We start from the raw sequence: 23137 nt of genomic DNA, 5'->3' as shown, positions 1-23137 counted from the left end.
TCCACCAACGTCTGCTGGTCCTTGGTAGTGCTTTCTGGCACAGGTACCTCCTGCTTAGTAACCGAGTTCCAGTAACATCAGCTGGTCCTCTGTAGTTCCATTGGCTCTTGTACCTTCTGCTACCCATCCGGGTTCCAGTACCGTCAGCTGGTCCTCGGTAGTTCCTCAGCCTTCTTGTACTTTCTGCTATATTTCCAAGTTCAAGCTTTTTGAAATGGTTCTTGGTAATCACTCTGGATCTCCCTGACGAGGACCCTGAAGACGAGGACCCTGAAGACCAACCCGAAGAAGACGAGGACCCTGAAGACGACGACCCTGAAGACGAGGACCCTGAAGACCACCCCGAAGAAGACGAGGACCCTGAAGACGAGGGCCCTGAAGACCACCCCGAAGAAGACGAGGACCCTGAAGACCACCCCGAAGAAGACGAGGACCCTGAAGACCACCCCGAAGAAGACGAGGACCCTGAAGACCACCCCGAAGAAGACGAGGACCCCGAAGACGGGGACCCAGAAGAAGACCAACCCGAAGAAGACGAGGACCCCGAAGACGAGGACCCCCGAAGACCACCCCGATGAAGACCAAGAAGATGACCCTGAAGAAGTTGACCAAGAGGACAAAGAAGAGAAGACAAGCACCAAGATACAGAAGAACAAGAGACAGAAAACCAAGAAGCAGAAATACAAGAAGCTGCAGAACAAAAAGCGGAAGAACATTAAGCATAAGACTAAAAAACAGAGCAAAAGATAATATCTAAATTATAAGCAGAAGATGACTAAGCAGTGTATGGGGGCGAGTCCGTTCCTCCTCGTGGTGCCCCTGGAAAAGACCTGCTGCTGCAGGCCAAACTGAACGCGGACAAATCCTGTTGTGAATCTTTTGTGACGGGCAGAACGAAAGGTGTAATGTCCAACCTTTTATAGATAACAACTACAGGAATGCCTGTCACAAATAAGAATATGATGAAGAAGAAGAATATGAAGAAGACGAAGAAGTAGAATATGAAGAATGTAAAAAAAAGAATAATACGAAGAAGGTGAAGAAGAAGAAGGTGAAGAAGAAGTGGATGAAAAAGATGCTGAGGATGATCAAGGAGAAAGTGTGGGAGAAGTAAAAAAGAAGGTGAAGAGCATGGAAGTAGTGAAACATAAATATCTGACAAAATATAAAAATACTTAACATAGTTAATATTTCCGTAACTCAGAACATCTTAAAAAAATAGTAATTCCTGCTATTCCATTTGACTGGGCTAAACCTCTATGCCTTTATTGTCTCCCCCACCTCCCCCAATACATTCTACATTATTCTTAGTTGTTTTCCTTCATGTAGAATTAACCTACAAGGAAAGAAAGGGTTTATTTTAATTCCGATATTTATGTCCCATTGACTTGCATTGGTTTCCGGTATCGGAATCGGCGATATCCGATACTTTTTCGGTATCGGTCCGATCCAATCCGATCCGATATTTCCCTAGTCACTGTCTCTTTGTTATCTGGTGGTACCCCGGAGGAGTCAGGAAACAACTGGAGGTCCTCTGCCGGGTCAGAAGAGTGCAGAGGCTCAGGGAAAAGATCTGCTTCAGAGTACACTAGGTCGGACTCACTGGACGAAGCAGGCGAGGTATCGGGTACCGAGTATTGGAAAGTCTCTGTCCATTCACCACCAGGTGGCACCCCGAAGGGTTCTGGAGACAACTGGAGGTCCTCCGCCTGGTCAGAGGGGTGTAGAGACTCATGGGTAACCTCTGCTTCAGAGTACACTAGGTCGGAGTCACTGGACGAAGCAAGCGAGGTATCAGATCCAGGATATAGGAAAGTCTCTGTCCATTCATCACCAGGTAGCACCCCGAAGGGCTCAGGAAACAACTGGAGGTCCTCCGCCTGGTCGGAGGGGTGTAGAGACTCGGGAGTAACCTCTGCTTCGGAGAACACTAGGTTGGACTCACTGGACGAAGCGAGCGAGGTATCAGGTACAGAGTATAGGAGCGTCTCTGTCCTTTCGCTACCAGGTAGCACCCCGAAGGGTTCTGGAGACAACTGGAGGTCCTCCGCCTGGTCGGAGCGGTGTAGAGACTCGGGGGTAACTACCACTTTGGGGTACCCATTGTCAGGCTCACAAGACGGAGCGGACAAAGTATCGAGTACCGGGTGTAGAGAAGTCTCTCTCCATTTGTCATCGAGTGGTATCCCGGAGGATTCAGGAGGCAACAGGGGGTCCTCCGCCAAGTAGTAGAGGTGCACAGACTCGGAGGTAATCACAGCTTCGGAGCATCCTTGGACATGCACACTGGTTAAAGTGGGTGAAGCATCTGATGCCGGGTGCAGGAAGTTCTCCTGTGTGGAGTCTGGATGGGCAGTAGTCTCTTCGGGCAGGAGAACTGGTGCACTACCCATGCACATTACCCGTTGGGGCTTCTCCGGGATACAGGGAGATGAAGCTTCAGTAGGGACTTCAAGGTTGGGGTCAGGAGGTCTCAGGGAGGACAGACCCTGGCGTGACGGCTTGTCTCTACGTCTAGCATGTCTGGACTGCCTCTTGAGGTTGTGAGAAGTATTCCGGAGAGCGTAGTCATCCTGTGTGGATTCTGGGTGGGCAGTAGTCTCTTCGGGCAGGAGGACTAGTGCACTACCCACACACATTACCCGTCGGGGCTGCTCCGGGATATTGGGAAGTGAAGCTTCAGCAGGGGCTTCAGGGTTAGGGTCCTCGAAGACCATACGAAAGGCCACCAGGAAGGCCTGCAGGTCAAGGACGACAGGATCCCATGCTTCCCATAGGGGGGTGACCCATTTCAAGGCATCACCCGCTAGGTAGTCAATCATGAAGGCCACTTTAGCCCAATCGGAAGGAAAATAGAGAGGGTAGGCCTTGAAGTGTAGCATGCATTGCTCCACAAATGCACGACTTTGTTTTGGATCCCCAAAGTACCGTGGCGGATCCGCAGGAACGAGTGCAGAAAGATCCATCTGGACGGGTGCTTATTTCGCCTGGAACTCAGCTAAAGAAAAAAGTTTATTTATTTATTTATTTTTAATGCACGTATTCACTGGAAAACGTCTCAGAGAGCGAAGACCGTGGGGCTCAAGGGGAACCATGGCCTGAGCATGCTGTGATGTTACTTCCGGTTACTTGCGGAAAGCTGAGCGAATCTATATAAAACGCACGCCGGTGTTAGAGGGGCGCACCTTGGTTCCGGTGTTGTATTTTCGGCTGTGTGAGTAACACAATTCGGGTTACTGGTGGAACGCATGCCGGTACTAAAAGGGGCTTATAAAAGAAGGGCTAACAGTGAGAAAGGGTCCCATTATCGGAACACAGGGATTGCGGGGGACTCTCCTCGGATTACCCCCTAAATGCCCTATCATGAGGCTGGGTCTCTCTGGTTCTGTGTCATAACAAGTAAAGGATCCAGATAAGTAGCTTTTTGATATCCGCAATAACTTTGCCTCATTAACTACTCCTGATGAACCTTGTTAAAGGAGAAACGCGTCAAGTTTTATGTGGGTTGGTTAGGCTACGCTTATGATTGAGTCTATGGGACTGAATATGATATTATGTTTACTACAATCATGACATTTATAATCATGTCGGTATTGTACTGTATATCTAATACTCTATGCTATTGAGTTACCTATAAGACTATCATTGATAATGGACATGAAATGACATGCACCATAAACTAGAATCATGAATTTTACAATCATGTTAGTAGTGTGTATTTTACTTTCTATGCTATTGAATTGGACACAAGACCATTGTCAGACCCTAGACATAGATTTTTGTTCTTTGCTCTGTAATGCACACACCCGGGCTGAGCGGCGTGTGCGTGTGATTCCACTGGACCGTGCCGGAGAGTGAATGCCTGGAGGGGCGTAACTAGGTATTCACCCGATCCGACCAGGGTCGCACGACGGCATACGACGCCAGTGCACCAAGGAGGAACCGAGCAGAGGGACCAGGTGCTACTCCAGGACAGACCCCGGACACGGCTGTTGACCCACACAGGGGAATACAGGAACAGACTGGTTAGGCTGGCACACAGACTGGTGGGAATAGGCAGGCACGACTGGTATGCAGGCAGGCGGGTATGCAGGCAGGGGGGTACAGGCAAGCACGGCTAGAGTGCAGACAGGAAGGCACTAGCAGGTAGGAACACAGGCGGGATAGGACCCAGTACACACTGGGACTCTGGAACAGAACCACAGATGTGGCGGACAAGCACAGCAGAGTGAGGCCGCCCAGAGAGGTGAGCGAGAGCAGGGCAGGACGAGACCGCCTGGAGCGGTGAGCAAGAGCAGGGCAGGACGAGACCGCCTGGAGCGGTGAGCAAGAGCAGGGCAGGACGAGACCGCCTGGAGCGGTGAGCAAGAGCAGGGCAGGACGAGACCGCCTGGAGCGGTGAGCAAGAGCAGGGCAGGACGAGACCGCCTGGAGCGGTGAGCAAGAGCAGGGCAGGACGAGACCGCCTGGAGCGGTGAGCAAGAGCAGGGCAGGACGAGACCGCCTGGAGCGGTGAGCAAGAGCAGGGCAGGACGAGACCGCCTGGAGCGGTGAGCAAGAGCAGGGCAGGACGAGACCGCCTGGAGCGGTGAGCAAGAGCAGGGCAGGACGAGACCGCCTGGAGCGGTGAGCAAGAGCAGGGCAGGACGAGACTGCCTGGAGCGGTGAGCGAGACCACCTGGAGCGGTGAGCAAGAGCAGAGCAGGACGAGACCGCCTGGAGCGGTGAGCAAGAGCAGAGCAGGACGAGGCCGCCTGGAGCGGTGAGCAAGAGCAGAGCAGGACGAGGCCGCCTGGAGCGGTGAGCAAGAGCAGAGCAGGACGAGGCCGCCTGGAGCGGTGAGCAAAGGGTCAGAGCTGAGCGAGACTGCCGGAGCAGTGAGCAAGGAGTCAGAGCAGGACGGACAGGGCTCTGTTCACACAGAACAGACAGGAAGGGAAAGGCAGAGCCAGACACCCACAGGGCACCCGCAGAGAAGCAGCGAGTGGACCACAAACTCACAAACGGGAGTACAGAGACAACAAGCAGGAGTTAGGTACGAGTTCAGACTCTGCAGAAAAAGGAAAGGAACGGACATAGAGGCAAAACAGGTAAAGGATAGGAGAGAGTTCAGACTGGAACTGAGTGTACGGAAGAGACCGACACTGCAGCGGGATACAGGAGCGGGTCAGGGAATACGGCCCCCAGAGAGGCGGGACGAACAGGCAAGGAGCGTGTTCAGACAGGACAGACAAGATACAGGAGCGGGTCTAGGTAATCGGCCCCTAGAAGGCGGGAGGAACAGGCTAGGAGCGTGTTCAGACAGGACAGACAAGATACAGGAGCGGGTCTAGGTAATCAGCCCCTAGAAGGCGGGGGGAACAGGCTAGGAGTGTGTTCAGACAGGCCTGGAAATACAGCCTCCAGGATAGGCAGACAAGAGAAACACAGAACGGGACCTGGCACCTTCAGAGTGCAAGCACACACTGAATGAAACACAATGCTCAGGCCGGGATTGATTGGAGCAGCTGGGTTATATACCAGGTGACAGACAGCAATAGGCTAAGGACGCACAAGGGGTGTGACCCACAGCAGGTACAAAAAGCAGGAAGTGATCGGGCGCCGCCCTTAAGCAGCAGAAACAGACACAAACAGACAGCATGGAGGGAAGCCAGAGAGACATTCTGGACCGGAGACCAAGTGCGCGCTCTTGCACAGTGGGAGATGGACCACCATGCAAGGGCGCCGCCAGGTATGTTACATTCTCTTTTTTACTGTTGTATCTGCAGCTAAATTTGACTGATTAGAGCTGCAGATATATTTATCTACTATATGCTACTGGTAAATTATGTCTTTACCTCAATTTCTGCACTTTGCACTTTTTTTACCCTAACTTTGGATTTTTTTGTCACTTTAGGGTGATATAGGGTGAGGAGGGCGAGTCGTTGGTGAGCGGGGGGCCCCATTGCGCAGGATATAGGGTGCCAATCTCCGCGGCAAGGTAGGGTCAGGCAGTGCCGTAACACGGTAAGGCACATCCCCCTTCGTCCTTGAATTGTGCACTGATAATGTGGTTTATTGTTTTAATAATTAGAGTAATATCTGATGAACCTGCGTGGCTCCCACTGCTATTATTCCCAGGAAAGGACTAAGGATTGTCCGTGTCTAGAAGGAGCCATTACTTTTAGCCATAGTCCTATGTCCTTCTGATCCCACCTAATGCTCAGCCGCACCGCTTTTCTTTGTCTGAACTGCTCATCATATCTCAGCCGAGCCTGCCCTCCATAAATTCGATGTGCCTCCCCAATCACGTCCATATAACAAAACAAACCCGAGCAGTTATCAGGCGCCTTCTCCCCAATGACACTAGCTAAGGTTGCAAACGCCTGTAACCAGTTAGCAAAAGTTTGTGGTATAAACCGCCACCTCCGCTTTTCCTCCTCCTCCTTCTTACTGTTGTCCTTTCTGGCATTGTTGAGGTTACATTTTTCAAGAGGCAAAAGCGAAATTTTTTTTTAACATATTCGTCTTTCCAAATTTTCTCTTTTACCTCCTTCTTTAAGTGTCACCCCAACGACCCCTCGAAGCATATGTATACCTCCCCCTTTGCTCTATCATCGACCTTAATAGCATTCGCTTTTTCCTTTTCAGTTTGATTGGGCAACGACCCACTCGCAGACGTGCCACCACCACTTGCCACCGCCCCACCAATCTCACCACCAGTGATACCTGACCCTGTCGGCGACGATAGCCATGCCCCTCCGGAGATACACCCAACCCCAACCAGAAACATCTTCCAAAATCTGCAGCATTCTATTCAGCTGGGCCGTGACCACCGGACCCTCTGTAAGTAGCTTTTCTCATGATTGCATACACCTGGCTATGAAGTTCAAAGCTCAATGAGGTTACAAAACCAAATGTAACACCCCTATTGGGCTACCACGGTAAGCTGGGTGTTATGGGGGGTCTCACCTCTCTAGGGCGCAGTGCCTCCACCCGAATCTTGATTGGAGCTCTCACTGGGACTGCAGAAGGACTGGTATCTTCTGCCAGGGGCTGATTCGGGAAGCCCCTGCCACAGCTCAGTACACACTCATCCGAGACAGGAGTAAAACAGTTTACCAGGTTTATTGCTATGCAGCAGAAATGAGGTGGATTTAGAGAATTAACATACAATACAGGTAACGGTGCTCTATAAAGATCATATACACATCACAACCTAATTCTTCCCCGACCCTGCAAATATAACGTAGCAGGGTTTCCCTTTTCTACGTATTAACTCAGTCCAAACGTTGGGGCCCAGTTGCCGCGGATGTTGGCGCGCAAATTCATAACCGTTGGTGCACTTAGATGAACATTAACGTAAAAGTCGGGGGAGTAGTGTACTCACTGTAACTGGCGCTGGTAGAACCACAAGTCTCAAAAGGGCACTCACTGTGCGTCTCAACCGGTCGTATGTTTCCCTGGACACCAGCTGTGGGCGGCAGGATTCAGGCCTTTATACGGTGGGAGTGCCGGAAGAACCCTCCGAATCCTTGATGTCACTTGCTTCAAGGGGTGACAGGGCCGCGCTCCCTCCAGCGGCGCGGGTATATCAGAGGGGACGGCAGCGCTCCGCAGCGTAGAGAGATACAAGTCCACAGCGCTCCGTCTTTCACAACAACAAGCTGCCACACTTCCTTTCCTCTCTAGTTTTACTTTCACTTTCTCTCCAGCTCCCTCCCCCAAGTCCCTCCTCCCTCCTATTCTTCCAGGCTGTGTCATCTGACTGAAACAAGGGTCCATGGGAATTGTAGTCCACTGCAGCTCAGGGAAAAAACGATTAATGTCTGTAGGTCCCTGTTTAACAGCAGCTGCAAAGCTCTTCTTAGTGTCTGTAAGTCCCAGTATACCAGTAGCTGCTCTGACAGTTCCATGTGCAGGTGTTACACAAAAAAAGTGCTTTAGTAAGTCAGTAAAAAGTAGGTAGGAGTATTTAAAACAATAAAATGATAAGGGTGCCCATACTTATGCACCTGTCAAATTTTATTTGAATGCAGATTGCACATTTTCTGTTAGTACAATAAACCTCATTTCAAGGCAGAAACATTACTGTGTCCAACAGTTATTACATATATCAAACTGAAATAGCTGTTGCAAAAAACACCAATTTTTATAAAACATTAAGCTTAAGATTAATAGGGGTGCCCAAACTTTTTCATATAACTGTATATGTCATTGTAAATCACCCCTGTGGTGTCACAATTTATAAAATCCTGTATAGGGTATGTGATACCTGTACTAACAGAGGGAAAATCCTTGCATTTAATGATATGTTTGCAGCTGATGCATATATTTTTGCCACAACCAAAAAAACCTGTGGTTTTTAGCCAGTTCACGTCAGTGTTTGATTTATTTTCAATAAATAAGCTGGGTGACACCAAAGATCCGATTGTATGTTCTTTTTTCGGCTGAGAAACGGATTTGGTTGTTTTCTAGGACTTTTTTTTACTTTCCTATCTTGGTACAGCACTTGTAAAAAAAAATTAATAACCTTAATAATTTTATTATAGTCCCTGCTGTTTTGAGTGGTGAAATAAATTACATTATCTGTAGGTAATTTTTTCATGTTTACTTTTATGAGAAAATCCCTGTTGATTTTACTCACTTTTTTTCAGCTTGTTTTAATGTTTTATGAAAGTAACCTCTAAGTTCAAGTTTTTCACACTACTTTTTTATTTCACCACTGACTTAGGGTCAGAACAGTTCCTTTTAACCCTTAAAGGTGACATGTTGAAGGTGGCATGAATTGGGTTTTAAAATGCGGTTAACATCAGTTTCTTTATTGTAGGGAAGAACCACAACTTGCGATGACCCCCTGTTGGTGCGGAGCATGACGTCCAAAAAATTAATTTCGGTTTCCTGATAATTAGAAGTAATTTTAAGATTGAAATTATTATTGATCAAGAAGATAATAAATTCTTTTGCATCATTATCATCGCCATTCCACACCAACAGGAGGTCATCAATATATCTACCTATCCATATAATCCTCTCCAAAAATGGATTAGTATCTGCAAAGAGAACTATTTCCTCCCAATATCCCATCGTGATGTTAGGAAAATTTTCCACCCATACTCACTCCTCGTTTTTGGAGATAATAAACTCCACAAAAACTGAAAAAATTATGTTTTAATAGGAACTTCACTGAATTTACCAAAAATAATTTAGTTTGACAATCATAATTGCTGTACCTATCAAGAAAATATTTCAGTGCTGGGACAGCTACTTCAAACTCTATTGAGGGGTACAGGGCTACAACATCAGCTGTCAACCAGCTGTAATTCTATTCCCATACAAATCTGTCAAATACTCGTAGTATCGTCTTTGTGTCCTTAATATAACCAGGTTACTCTCTCACTAGTGGTTGGAGCATGCTGTCCACCCATGCCCCTAATTTCTCATTGATCGACTCTATCCCAGAAACAATCGGTCGGAATTTTGGGGGGAACCCGGGTTTATGGAATTTTTGGGAGCGAATGGAAGATGGGTGTCACCAGGGTGTCAACATATAAATAATCAAAAATTTTCTGTGACAACACACCATCCTCCAGACCCCCCTTTAATAAATGTAATAATTTCTTTTGAAATGTAATTGTAGGATCACTTCCTTAAATCTCATAAATATCTCTGTTTTGCAACATCAACAAATTACATTGATGGTACAAATCAGAGTCCAGGATAATGATGGCACCCCCCTTATCAGCCTTACGGACTACGATATTTGTGTTGTTTTTTATATCCTTCAGTGCTAGTTTTTCTTTTCTTGTAAGAATACTATAGGCCGATGTTTCTCTTTGATTATCCATCTTGATAAGTTCCTCTTTCACCACATCTTGAAAATGATCCAGTACCTGTGGTCTGGACTGTAGGGGATAATAATTAGAATTTTTGGTTTTAAAAAAACACTTTATCTGGCTGACTCGCGGGCAGGGAATCAGCACCCATTTGTCATCACGGGCTGGGGCTCCGACGCACATGGTGGAATGCTGCTCCCTCAGCCATGCATCACCCCTCAGTCCTGCCTCTGTCCGCAGCTGTTGTAGCATGGCCTCCACGTTCTCCATGAGGTAGGTTAATGGTGAGGGAGGGGGACACGTGTTAACTTTACACACCCAGCAGACTAATATGGCCACTTTTCCCACACTTTTTTTTCTTAAATACTCTCCTACCTTACTCCCTTACTCCCACCAGTTTCCCTGCATTGTTCCAAATTATCCCTCCCAGCCAATTCCAGTCATGAGGGGCTTTCCCTTAACTTGTACAATCTCCAGCCCCTTTCTGGATCACTGCTTAGTCAATGCCAACGCTGGAGTGAATGAGGTCAGTGCTGGGGCAGGTTACTAACAGCCAATGCTGTGTATTGGGCGGGCAGAAGGCAGAGCTGCACCATTGAGCCAAGCAGTGCCAGCTCTGGTTGTGAGTTTAGAAAAGAAAGCACAGGGAGTTGCCCAGTCTGGAGAGCAGCATGTAAGCAAAAAGGGTAAAGAAAATGAAATGAAATAGGTAGGAACGAAAGGTAGAGACCAAAACATTTTTTATTTGCCAGGTGGTGAGTAGCGGTGGTGGTCGGCTGCCAGGTGGAGAGTGGCGGTGGTGGTCGGCTGCCAGGTGGAGAGTGGCGGTGGTGGTCGGCTGCCAGGTGGAGAGTGGCGGTGGTGGTCGGCTGCCAGGTGGAGAGTGGCGGTGGTGATCGGCTGCCAGGTGGAGAGTGGCGGTAGTGGTCGGCTGCCAGGTGAAGAGTGGCGGTGGTGGTCAGCCGCTAGGTGGAGAGTGGCGGTGGTGGTCGGCTGCCAGGTGGAGAGTGGCGGTGGTGATCGGCTGCCAGGTGGAGAGTGGCGGTAGTGGTCGGCTGCCAGGTGAAGAGTGGCGGTGGTGGTCAGCCGCTAGGTGGAGAGTGGTGGTTGGCTGCCAGGTGGAGAGTGGTGGTGGTGGTCAGCTGCCAGGTGAAGAGTGGCGGTGGTGGTCAGCCGCTAGGTGGAGAGTGGCGGTGGTGGTCGGCTGCCAGGTGGAGAGTGGCGGTGGTGATCGGCTGCCAGGTGGAGAGTGGCGGTAGTGGTCGGCTGCCAGGTGAAGAGTGGCGGTGGTGGTCAGCCGCTAGGTGGAGAGTGGTGGTTGGCTGCCAGGTGGAGAGTGGTGGTGGTGGTCAGCTGCCAGGTGGAGAGTGGCGGTGGTGGTCGGCTGCCAGGTGGAGAGTGGCGGTGGTGGTCGGCTGCCAGGTGGAGAGTGGCGGTGGTGGTCGGCTGCCAGGTGGAGAGTGGCGGTGGTGGTCGGCTGCCAGGTGGAGAGTGGCGGTGGTGGTCGGCTGCCAGGTGGAGAGTGGCGGTGGTGGTCGGCTGCCAGGTGGAGAGTGGCGGTGGTGGTCGGCTGCCAGGTGGAGAGTGGCGGTGGTGGTCGGCTGCCAGGTGGAGAGTGGCGGTGGTGGTCGGCTGCCAGGTGGAGAGTGGCGGTGGTGGTCGGCTGCCAGGTGGAGAGTGGCGGTGGTGGTCGGCTGCCAGGTGGAGGGTGGCGGTGGTGGTCGGCTGCCAGGTGGAGAGTGGCGGTGGTGGTCAGTCGCTAGGTGGAGAGTGGTGGTCGGCTGCCAGGTGGAGAGTGGTGGTGGTGGTCAGCTGCCAGGTGGAGAGTGGCGGTGGTGGTCGGCTGCCAGGTGGAGAGTGGCGGTGGTGGTCGGCTGTCAGGTGGAGAGTGGCGGTGGTGGTCGGCTGCCAGGTGGAGAGTGGCGGTGGTGGTCGGCTGCCAGGTGGAGAGTGGCGGTGGTGGTCGGCTGCCAGGTGGAGAGTGGCGGTGGTGGTCGGCTGCCAGGTGGAGAGTGGCGGTGGTGGTCGGCTGCCAGGTGGAGAGTGGCGGTGGTGGTCGGCTGCCAGGTGGAGAGTGGCGGTGGTGGTCGGCTGCCAGGTGGAGAGTGGCGGTGGTGGTCGGCTGCCAGGTGGACAGTGGCGGTGGTGGTCGGCTGCCAGGTGGACAGTGGCAAGGGTATTCTGCCGCCAGGTGGAGAGTGGCGGCGGTGTTCTGCCTATATAGTGGAGATAAAACACAATAATGTTGTAGTGAATTTCAGTCACAAGATGTCAAGCCTGTCAGTGCTCAGATCATACACTGCATCAAATTTTTCTGCATGGCTGTCGTCCCAGAAGGAAGCCTCTTCTAAAGATGATACACAAAAATGCCCGCAAACACTTTTCTGAAAACAAGCAGACTAAGGACATGGATTGCTGAAACCAAGTCCTGTGTTCTGGTGAGACCAAGATGAACTTATTTGGCTCAGATGTTGTCAAGCGTGTGTGGTGGCTAGCAGGTGATAAGTACAAAGACAAGTGTGTCCTGCCTACAGTCAAGCATGGTGGTGGGAGTGTCATAGTTTGGTGATGCAGGAGTGCTGCTGGCTGTGGGGAGCTACAGTTCATTGACGGAACCATGAATGCCAATATGTACTGTGACATAATGAAGCAGAGCATGATCCCCTCCCTTCAGAAGCCGAACCGCAGGGCAGTATTCCAACATAATGACCTCAAACACACCTCCAAGACGACCGCTGCCTTGCTAAAGAAACTGAGGGTAAAGGTGCTGGACTGGCCAAGCATGTCTCCAGACCTAAACCCTGTGAGGCATGCTGAAACAGAAGGTGGAGGAGCGCAAGGTCTCTATCATCCACCAGCTCCGTGATGTCGTCATGGTGGAGTGGAAGAGGATTCCAGTGGCCACCTGTGAAGCTCTTGTGACCTCCATGCCCAAGAGAACTACCGTATATTCCGGCGTATAAGACGACTTTTGAAGACTGAAAAATCTTCTGTCTAGTCTGGGGTCGTCTTATACGCCGGTAATGCTTTTGAACTTTCAGAAATTGACATGCGGGGATACTCTGGGGGTGTTAATAAGCTGCCGTGGCCGTATCCCTGCCATGTCGGAGTTAATATAAGGTGGAGGGAGTTAAAATACGGCGGCGGTAGGTCCAGACAGTCAGCGCTTCTGTGCTGAAACGAACACATCGCTGCGTATTCCCAGCTCCGGACACAGCGCAGGGCTTCTGTGCCGACAGCTTTCACTTGTCACAGAAGCGCTGCGCTGTGTCCGGAGCTGGGAAGTTCGCATCGCTTCTGTGACAATATATGAAAAGCCGGCAATTCAGCAGCGGCATAAGCCGGCACCCGACAATTTAGAATAGAAAGAATAGAACATCACACATAGATTATATAGATAGAAACATGTCAGTCACATATATATGAAGTACAGTGACAGTGTTGCTTACTGTACTTGTCATTTAGTGTAAAGGATTTATTAAAACAAATATTAGTGTTTTCATGCACCGTCTCTTTAAAAAAGCCGGCCGGCAATTCAGCATCTGTACCCGACAATTTATAACAGAAAGATAGAGCATCACACATAGATTAGATAGATAGAAACATGTCAGTCACATATATATGAAGTACAGTCACAGTGCTGGTTACTGTACTTGTCATCTAGTGTTAAAATAACGGATTTATTTAAAAAAAAATTGGCGTGGGGTTCCCCTTAATTTTAGTCTCTAGCGGAGGTTAAGCAGACGGCTGGGGCAGATGTTTGAAGCCTGGGAAGGGGGTAATACCCACGGAGCTTCCCAGGCTACTAATATCAGCCCCCAGCTGAATACATAGCCTTTACTAGCTATTAAAATGGGGGACCCCCCAAAAAAAATGACGTGGGGTCCCCCCTAATTTAATAGCTAGCAAAGGCTAGGCAGACAGCTGGGGGCTGATATTAATAGCCCAGGAAGGGAGCCATGAATATTGGCCCCCTCCCAGGCTAGAAACACCAGCCGTCAGCTGCCCCAGAAATGGCGCATCCATAGGATGCGCCAATTCTGGCACTTAGCCTCGCTCTTCCACGCTGCCCTGGTGCGGTGGCAGTGGGGTAATAGGGCTGGGGTTGATGTCAGCTTATAATGCCAGCTGACATCAAGCCCAGGTTAGTAATGGAGAGGCGTCTATAAGACACCCCCATTACTAACCCCATAGTAAAAGTTAAAAAAAACACAAACACCCAGAATAAAGTCCTTTAATTGAAATAAACACACAATTCTTTATTGTTCTAAATTAAACCATACTTACCATCACGCCCATTCCAGCTGAAGCCAACGATCTCCTGCAATAAAAGTAAAATAATAAAGCAACCTCATCCTTACCTTTCCATGGCTCCCAGGACAGCTTCAGCTCTGCTACATCGAGATGACAGGCTGGATGGCAGCAGAACGCCGCCATCCAGCCTGTCATCCCGCAGACACTGAGAAGCGCAGGCATGCTTGCGCTCCTCAGTGTCTGACTGTGACGGCATCCAGATGAGCCGACAATGAACTCAGCTCACCTCCTGGACGTCCGTCACTGACAGCGTGGGAAACTTCTACTGCGCATGCGGGGAGCAGGAGAATTTTCCCACGCTGTCAGTGACGTGCATGAGGTGAGCCGAGTTCATTGGACATGATCTCGGCTCATCTGGATGCCGTCACAGTCAGACACTGAGGAGCACAAGTATGCCTGCTCTTCTCAGTGTCTGCCGCATGGCAAGCTGAACGGCAGCGTTCTGCTGCGGTGCAGCCTGTCATGTGAATGTAGCAGAGCTGGACCGGTCCTGGGAACCATGGAGAGGTAAGGATGAGGTTGCTTTATTATTTTACTTTTATTACAGGAGATCGTTGGCTTCAGCTGGAATGGGCGTGATGGTAGGTATGGTTTAATTTAGAACATTAAAAAATTGTGTCTTTATCTCAATTAAAGGACTTTATTCTGGGTGTTTGTGTTTTTTTTAATTACTTTACTAGAAATTCATGGTGGTCATGTCTAATATTGGCGTGACCCCATGAATTTCGGGCTTAGGGCCAGCTGATAATGCCAAGCTGGCCCTAACCCCTTTATTACCCAGTGAGCCACCGCACCAGGGCCCTGGATGAGTTGGGTACAGCGCCAGAAGATGGCGCTTCTATGAACGCGCCATTTTCCGGGGTGGCTGCGGACTGCAATTTGCAGCGGGGGTGGCCCAGAAAGCTTGGGCCTCCCTGCGCTGCAGATTCCAGTCCCCAGCTGCCTAGTTGTACCTGGCTGGACACAAAAATAGGGCGAAGCCCCACGTCTTTTTTTTTTAAATTATTTCATGAAATAATTAAAAAAAAAAGGGCTTCCCTATATTGTTGTGTCCGGCCAGGTACAAATAGGCAGCTGGTGGTTGGGGGCAGCCCGTTCCTGCCTGCTGTACCTGGCTGGACACAAAAATATGGCGAAGCCCACGTCAACATTTTTGGGAAAAATTAATTACAAAATTAATAATAATTTAGGGACTGCATCTTTATTAACCCCTCAATTGTCATTTAGTGTTAAAATAAAGGATTTTTTAAAAAGAAAATTGGCGTGGGATCCACCATCATTATAGTCTCTAGCGGAGGTTAAGCAGACGGCTGGGGCAGATGTTTGAAGTCTGGGAAGGGGGTAATACCCACGGAGCTTCCCAGGCTACTAATATCAGCCCCCAGCTGAATACCTAGCCTTTACTAGCTATTAGAATGGGGGACCCCCCCAAAAAATGACGTGGGGTCCCCCCTATTTTAATATGTTTATGAGTGACAGTTTTCCTGCTATATACCTGCATGTCATAAGAATTTAAATTAAAAAAGGACCATGTTAAATTCAAATCTGTTTTTTTTTAATTTTTACCGGTGTTTGGTATGCGTTGGAAAAGGGGTAGTCTTATACGGTGAATATATCCTAAACTCTATATTTTAACAGGAAAGTAGGGGGGTCGTCTTATACACCAGGTCGTCTTATACGCCGGAATATACGGTAAGTGTTTGAAAATAATGGTGGCCACACAAAATATTGACACTTTGGGCACAATTTGGCCATTCTCACTTAGGGATGTACTCCCTTTTGATGCCAGCGGTTTATACATTAGTGGCTGTGTGAGATATTTAGAGGGCACACCAAATTTACACTGTTATACAAGCTCTACACTGACTACTTTACATTATATCAAAGTGTCACATCTTCAGTGTTGTCCCATGAAAAGATATAATAAAATATTTACAAAAATGTGAGGGGTGTACTTACTTTTGTGATATACTGTATCCCCAAAGATCAGCTGTTCTAAGCTGTTCTAGGACCTGATCTGCATTGTCTGGTGATGATCGCTTTACATTGACTGGGACCCCTTATTGTAACTCTATTCAATGTGTTTATATTAGGCCGGAGCTTATAATAGCTGATCAGTGGGGTGTCGGGTGTTGGACCCCCACTAATCTGATATTGATGACATATACTAAGCATAGGTAATCAATATCTTGCAATGTGACAGGACAACCCCTTTAAGTAACAGACAAACAATATTTTTAAGTTTCTTAATATTTAACCACCCTGATTAATAATGAATAAATTATTAACTACATAGTTTGCCAGAACTACAAGGACGTCACGATTTTGCAGAAAAAAAATTAAGTAAATGCCTGTAAAATTATGTGGTCATTGGAAACTGCATACACTGTAAAAATGTTTGTTATAATAACTGTTCACTTAAAAGGGCCCAAAATCATAATTATATATGAAAAAAATTAAGACCATATTTATTTGTGTATGCCAATTCAACTCATATATAAATCTCCCCCTTATAGCAAATCCCTCTCATGTTCCATCCCATGGCTCCAATGCTGTCAGTCGAGCATGCGCCCTGCCGTCTCTAAAATTCTCCATAGACTGTTTGGCTGAGTATAAATGGTGAGCTGGCCTGAAGCACCAAGGAGAAGCCGTGTGCTGCTGGGAAATAAATGTGGGAAGAATAGGACGGTCCGCTCAGCCCTGTTAAGCTGGATACACGGAGGGGCTGAGGGAGAATAAAAAAACTCACAAAAGATGCAAAAAAGAAATCTCCTGTTGGGCCTTTCTGTATATTAACAATAACTATACAGATCTGGAGCTTTGTGTAAAACATTGTCATTGGGGGAATGATGTGTTAAAGCCCAAATGCAGACAAAGAACAGCAGACATAGAAAACTGTTTCAGATGCACATTGACAACCATGAATTATACCAGCTAGTTATAAGTTAGTAAAAGTTTAGCGTACTAGAAATGTCAATCTTAAAGCTGGAGGCAACATATTACAGAATGACGGGGAGACCTGGGGGCGACATGTAAGAAAGGATCTTGTATACTCACTGCTTTACATTCTGCAGCAGATGTATCTGCACACTCTGCCCTGCACACACTGACTGGGGTGTCAGCACACTCTGCCCTGCACACACTGACTGGGGTGTCAGCACACTCTGCCCTGCAAACACTGACTGGGGTGTCAGCACACTCTGCCCTGCACACACTGACTGGGGTGTCAGCACACTCTGCCTTGCACACACTGACTAAGCTCTCTGCACATCCTGTCCTGCACACACTGACTGGTGTGTCAGCACACTCTGTCCTGCACACACTGACTGATGTATCTGCACACTCTGCCCTGCACACACTGACTGGTGTGATAGCACACTCTGCCCTGCAGACACTGACAGGTGTGTCAGCACACTCTGCCCTGCACACACTGACTAAGCTGTCAGCACACCCTGACCTGCACACACTGACTGGGGTGTCAGCACACTCTGCCCTGCACACACTGACTGGGGTGTCAGCACACACTACCCTGCCCTGCACACACTGACTGGGGTGTCAGCACACCCTGCCCTGCACACAGACTGGGGTGTCAGCACACCATGCCCTGCACACACTGACTGGGGTGTCAGCACACCATGCCCTGCACACACTGACTGGGGTGTCAGCACACCCTACCCTGCCCTGCACACACTGACTGGGGTGTCAGCACACTCTGCCCTGCACACACTTACTGGGGTTTCAGCACACTCTGCCCTGCACACACTGACTGGGGTGTCAGCACACTCTGCCTTGCATACACTGACTAAGCTGTCTGCACACCCTGACTGGTGTGTCAGCAAACTCTGTCCTGCACACACTGACAGATGCATCTGCACACTCTGCCCTGCACACACTGACTGGGGTGTCAGCACACTCTGACTGGGGTGTCAGCATACTCTGCCCTGCACACACTGACTGGGGTGTCAGCACACTCGGCCCTGCACACACTGACTTGGGTGTCAGCACACTCTGCCCTGCACACACTGACTGGGGTGTCAGCACACTCTGCCCTGCACACACTGACTGGGGTGTCAGCACACTCTGCCCTGCACACACTGACTGGGGTGTCAGCACACTCTGCCCTGCACACACTGAAAGGCGTGTCAGCAGACTCTGCCCTGCACACACTGACAGGGGTGTCAGCACACACTGACTGGGGTGTCAGCACACTCTGCCCTGCACACACTAACTGGGGTGTCAGCACACTCTGCCCTGCACACACTGACTGGGGTGTCAGCACACTCTGCCCTGCACACACTGACTGGGGTTTCAGCACACTCTGCCCTGCACACACTGACTGGTGTGATAGCACACTCTGCCCTGCACACACTGACTGGGGTGTCAGCACACTCTGCCCTGCACACACTGACTGGTGTGATAGCACACTCTGCCCTGCACACCCTGACTGGGGTGTCAGCACACTCTGCCCTGCACATACTGACTGGGGTGTCAGCACACTCTGCCCTGCACACACTGACTGGGGTGTCATCACACTCTGCCTTGCACACACTGACTGGGGTGTCAGCACACTCTGCCCTGCACACACTGACTGGGGTGTCAGCACACTCTGCCCTGCACACCCTGACTGGGGTGTCAGCACACTCTGCCCTGTACACCCTGACTGGGGTGTCAGCACACTCTGCCCTGCACACACAGACTGGGGTGTCAGCACACTCTGCCCTGCACACACAGACTGGGGTGTCAGCACACTCTGCCCTGCACACACAGACTGGGGTGTCAGCACACCCAGCCCTGCACACACTGACTGGGGTGTCAGCACACTCTGCCCTGCACACATTGACTGGGCTGTCGGCACACTCTGCCCTGCACACACTGACTAGGGTGTCAGCACATTCTGCCCTGCACACACTGACTGATGCATCTGCACACTCTGCCCTGCACATCCTGACTGGGGTGTCAGCACACTCTGCCCTGAACATCCTGACTGGAGTGTAAGCACACTCTGCCCTGCACACCCTGACTGGGGTGTCAGCACACTCTGCCCTGCACAAACTGACTGGGGTGTCAGCACACTCTGCCCTGCACACCCTGACTGGGGTGTCAGCACACTCTGCCCTGCACACCCTGACTGGGGTGTCAGCACACTCTGCCCTGCACACCCTGACTGGGGTGTCAGCACACTCTGCCCTGCACACCCTGACTGGGGTGTCAGCACACTCTGCCCTGTACACCCTGACTGGGGTGTCAGCACACTCTGCCCTGCACACCCTGACTGGGGTGTCAGCACACTCTGCCCTGCACACCCTGACTGGGGTGTCAGCACACTCTGCCCTGCACACCCTGACTGGGGTGTCAGCACACTCTGCCCTGCACACCCTGACTGGGGTGTCAGCACACTCTGCCCTGCACACCCTGACTGGGGTGTCAGCACACTCTGCCCTGCACACCCTGACTGGGGTGTCAGCACACTCTGCCCTGCACACCCTGACTGGGGTGTCAGCACACTCTGCCCTGCACACCCTGACTGGGGTGTCAGCACACTCTGCCCTGCACACCCTGACTGGGGTGTCAGCACACTCTGCCCTGCACACCCTGACTGGGGTGTCAGCACACTCTGCCCTGCACACCCTGACTGGTGTGTTAGCACGCTCTGCCCTGCACACACTGACTGATGTATCTGCACACTCTGACCTGCACACACTGACTGGGGTGTCAGTACACTCTGCCCTGCACACACTGATTGGGGTGTCAGCACACTCTGCCCTGCACACCCTGACAGGGGTGTCAGCACACTCTGCCCTGCACACCCTGACTGGGGTGTCAGCACACTCTGCCCTGCACACCCTGACTGGGGTGTCAGCACACTCTGCCCTGCACACCCTGACTGGGGTGTCAGCACACTCTGCCCTGCACACCCTGACTGGGGTGTCAGCACACTCTGCCCTGCACACACTGAGTGGTGTGTTAGCACGCTCTGCCCTGCACACACTGACTGATGTATCTGCACACTCTGACCTGCACACACTGACTGGGGTGTCAGTACACTCTGCCCTGCACACACTGATTGGGGTGTCAGCACACTCTGCCCTGCACATCCTGACTGGGGTGTCAGCACACTCTGCCCTGCACACCCTGACTGGGGTGTCAGCAAACTCTGCCCTGCACACCCTGACTGGTGTGTTAGCACGGTCTGCCCTGCACACACTGACTGATGTATCTGCACACTCTGACCTGCACACACTGACTGGGGTGTCAGTACACTCTGCCCTGCACACACTGATTGGGGTGTCAGCACACTCTGCCCTGCACACACTGATTGGGGTGTCAGCACACTCTGCCCTGCACACCCTGACTGGGGTGTCAGCACACTCTGCCCTGCACACCCTGACTGGGGTGTCAGCACACTCTGCCCTGCACACCCTGACTGGGGTGTCAGCACACTCTGCCCTGCACACCCTGACTGTGGTGTCAGCACACTCTGCCCTGCACACACTGAGTGGTGTGTTAGCACGCTCTGCCCTGCACACACTGACTGATGTATCTGCACACTCTGACCTGGACACACTGACTGGGGTGTCAGTACACTCTGCCCTGCACACACTGATTGGGGTGTCAGCACACTCTGCCCTGCACACCCTGACTGGGGTGTCAGCACACTCTGCCCTGCACACCCTGACTGGTGTGTCAGCACATTCTGCCCTGCACACACTGACTGATGCATCTGCACACTCAGCCCTGCACTCACTGACTGGGGTGTCAGCACACTCTGCCCTGCACACACTGACTGATGCATCTGCACACTCTGCCGTGCACATCCTGACTGGGGTGTCAGCACACTCTGCCCTGCACACCCTGACTGGGGTGTCAGCACACTCTGCCCTGCACAAACTGACTGGGGTGTCAGCACACTCTGCCCTGCACACCCTGACTGGGGTGTCAGCACACTCTGCCCTGCACACCCTGACTGAGGTGTCAGCACACTCTGCCCTGCACACCCTGACTGGGGTGTCAGCACACTCTGCCCTGCACACCCTGACTGGGGTGTCAGCACACTCTGCCCTGCACACCCTGACTGGGGTGTCAGCACACTCTGCCCTGCACACCCTGACTGGGGTGTCAGCACATTCTGCCCTGCACACACTGACTGAGGTGCCAGAACTCTCTGCCCTGCACACACTGACTGGGGTGTCAGCACACCCTACCCTGCACAAACTGACTGGTGTATCAGCACTGACTGGTTTGTCAGCACACCCTGCCCTGCACACACTGACTGGTTTGTCAGCACACCCTGCCCTGCACACACTGACTGGGGTGTCAGCACACTCTGCCCTGCACACACTGACTGGGGTGTCTGCACACTCAGCCCTGCACACACTGACTGTGGTGTCAGCACACCCTTCCCTGCAAAAACTGACTGGGGTGTCAGCACACCCTGCCCTGCACAAACTGATTCGGGTGTCAGCACACCATGCCCTGCACAAACTGACTGGGGTGTCAGCACAACCTGCCCTGCACACACTGACTGGGGTGTCAGCACACCCTGCCCTGCACACACTGACTGGGGTGTCAGCACACCCTGCCCTGTACACTCTGACTGGGGTGTCAGCACACCCTGCCCTGTACACACTGACTGGGGTGTCAGCACACTCTGCCCTGCACACACTAACTAGGATGTCAGCACACCCTGCCCTGCACACACTAACTAGGATGTCAGCACACCCTGCCCTGCACACACTGACTGGGGTGTCAGCACACTCAGCCCTGCACACACTGACTGGGGTGTCAGCACACTCTGCCCTGCACACACTGACTGGGATGTCAGCACACTCTGCCCTGCACACACTGACTGGGGTGTCAGCACACTCTGCCCTGCACACACTGACTGGGGTGTCAGCACACTCTACCCTGCACACACTGACTGGGGTGTCAGCACACTCTGCCCTGAAAAAACTGACTGGGGTGTCAGCACACTCTGCCCTGCAAAAACTGACTGTGGTGTCAGCACACCCTTCCCTGCACAAACTGACTGGGGTGTCAGCACACCCTGCCCTGCACAAACTGATTCGGGTGTCAGCACACCATGCCCTGCACACACTGACTGATGCATGTGCACACTCAGCCCTGCACTCACTGACTGGGGTGTCAGCACACTCTGCCCTGCACACACTGACTGGTGTGTTAGCACACTCTGCCCTGCACACACTGACTGATGTATCTGCACACTCTGCCCTGAACATCCTGACTGGAGTGTAAGCACACTCTGCCCTGAACATCCTGACTGGAGTGTAAGCACACTCTGCCCTGCACACCCTGACTGGGGTGTCAGCACACTCTGCCCTGCACAAACTGACTGGGGTGTCAGCACACTCTGCCCTGCACACACTGACTGGGGTGTCAACACACTCTGCCCTGCACACACTGACTGGGGTGTCAGCACACTCTGCCCTGCACACACTGACTGGGGTGTCAGCACACTCTGCCCTGCACACACTGACTGGGGTTTCAGCACACTCTGCCCTGCACACACTGACTGGGGTGTCAGCATTCTCTGCCCTGCACACACCGACTGGGGTGTCAGCACTCTCTGCCCTGCACACACCGACGGGGTTGTCAGCACACTCTGCCCTGCACACACTGACTGGGTGTTAGCACACTCTGCCCTGCACACACTGACTGGGGTGCCAGAACTCTCTGCCCTGCACACACTGACTGGGGTGTCAGCACATCCTACCCTGCACAAACTGACTGGTGTATCAGCACTGACTGGTTTGTCAGCACACCCTGCCCTGCACACACTGACTGGTTTGTCAGCACACCCTGCCCTGCACACAGTGACTGGGGTGTCAGCACACCCTGCCCTGCACACACTGACTGGGGTGTCAGCAAACCCTGCCCTGCACAAACTGACTAAGCTGTCTGCACACTCAGCCCTGCACACACTGACTGTGGTGTCAGCACACCCTTCCCTGCACAAACTGACTGGGGTGTCAGCACACCCTGCCCTGCAC

The sequence above is a fragment of the Phyllobates terribilis genome, unplaced genomic scaffold (assembly GCF_046119375.1).
Source record: "Phyllobates terribilis strain yellow unplaced genomic scaffold, ASM4611937v1 Scaffold_7__3_contigs__length_470593459, whole genome shotgun sequence".
NCBI classification, from domain to species: Eukaryota; Metazoa; Chordata; class Amphibia; order Anura; family Dendrobatidae; genus Phyllobates; species Phyllobates terribilis.
The sequence above is the reverse complement of the archived record's forward strand: the minus strand, read 5'-3'. Positions refer to the sequence as shown.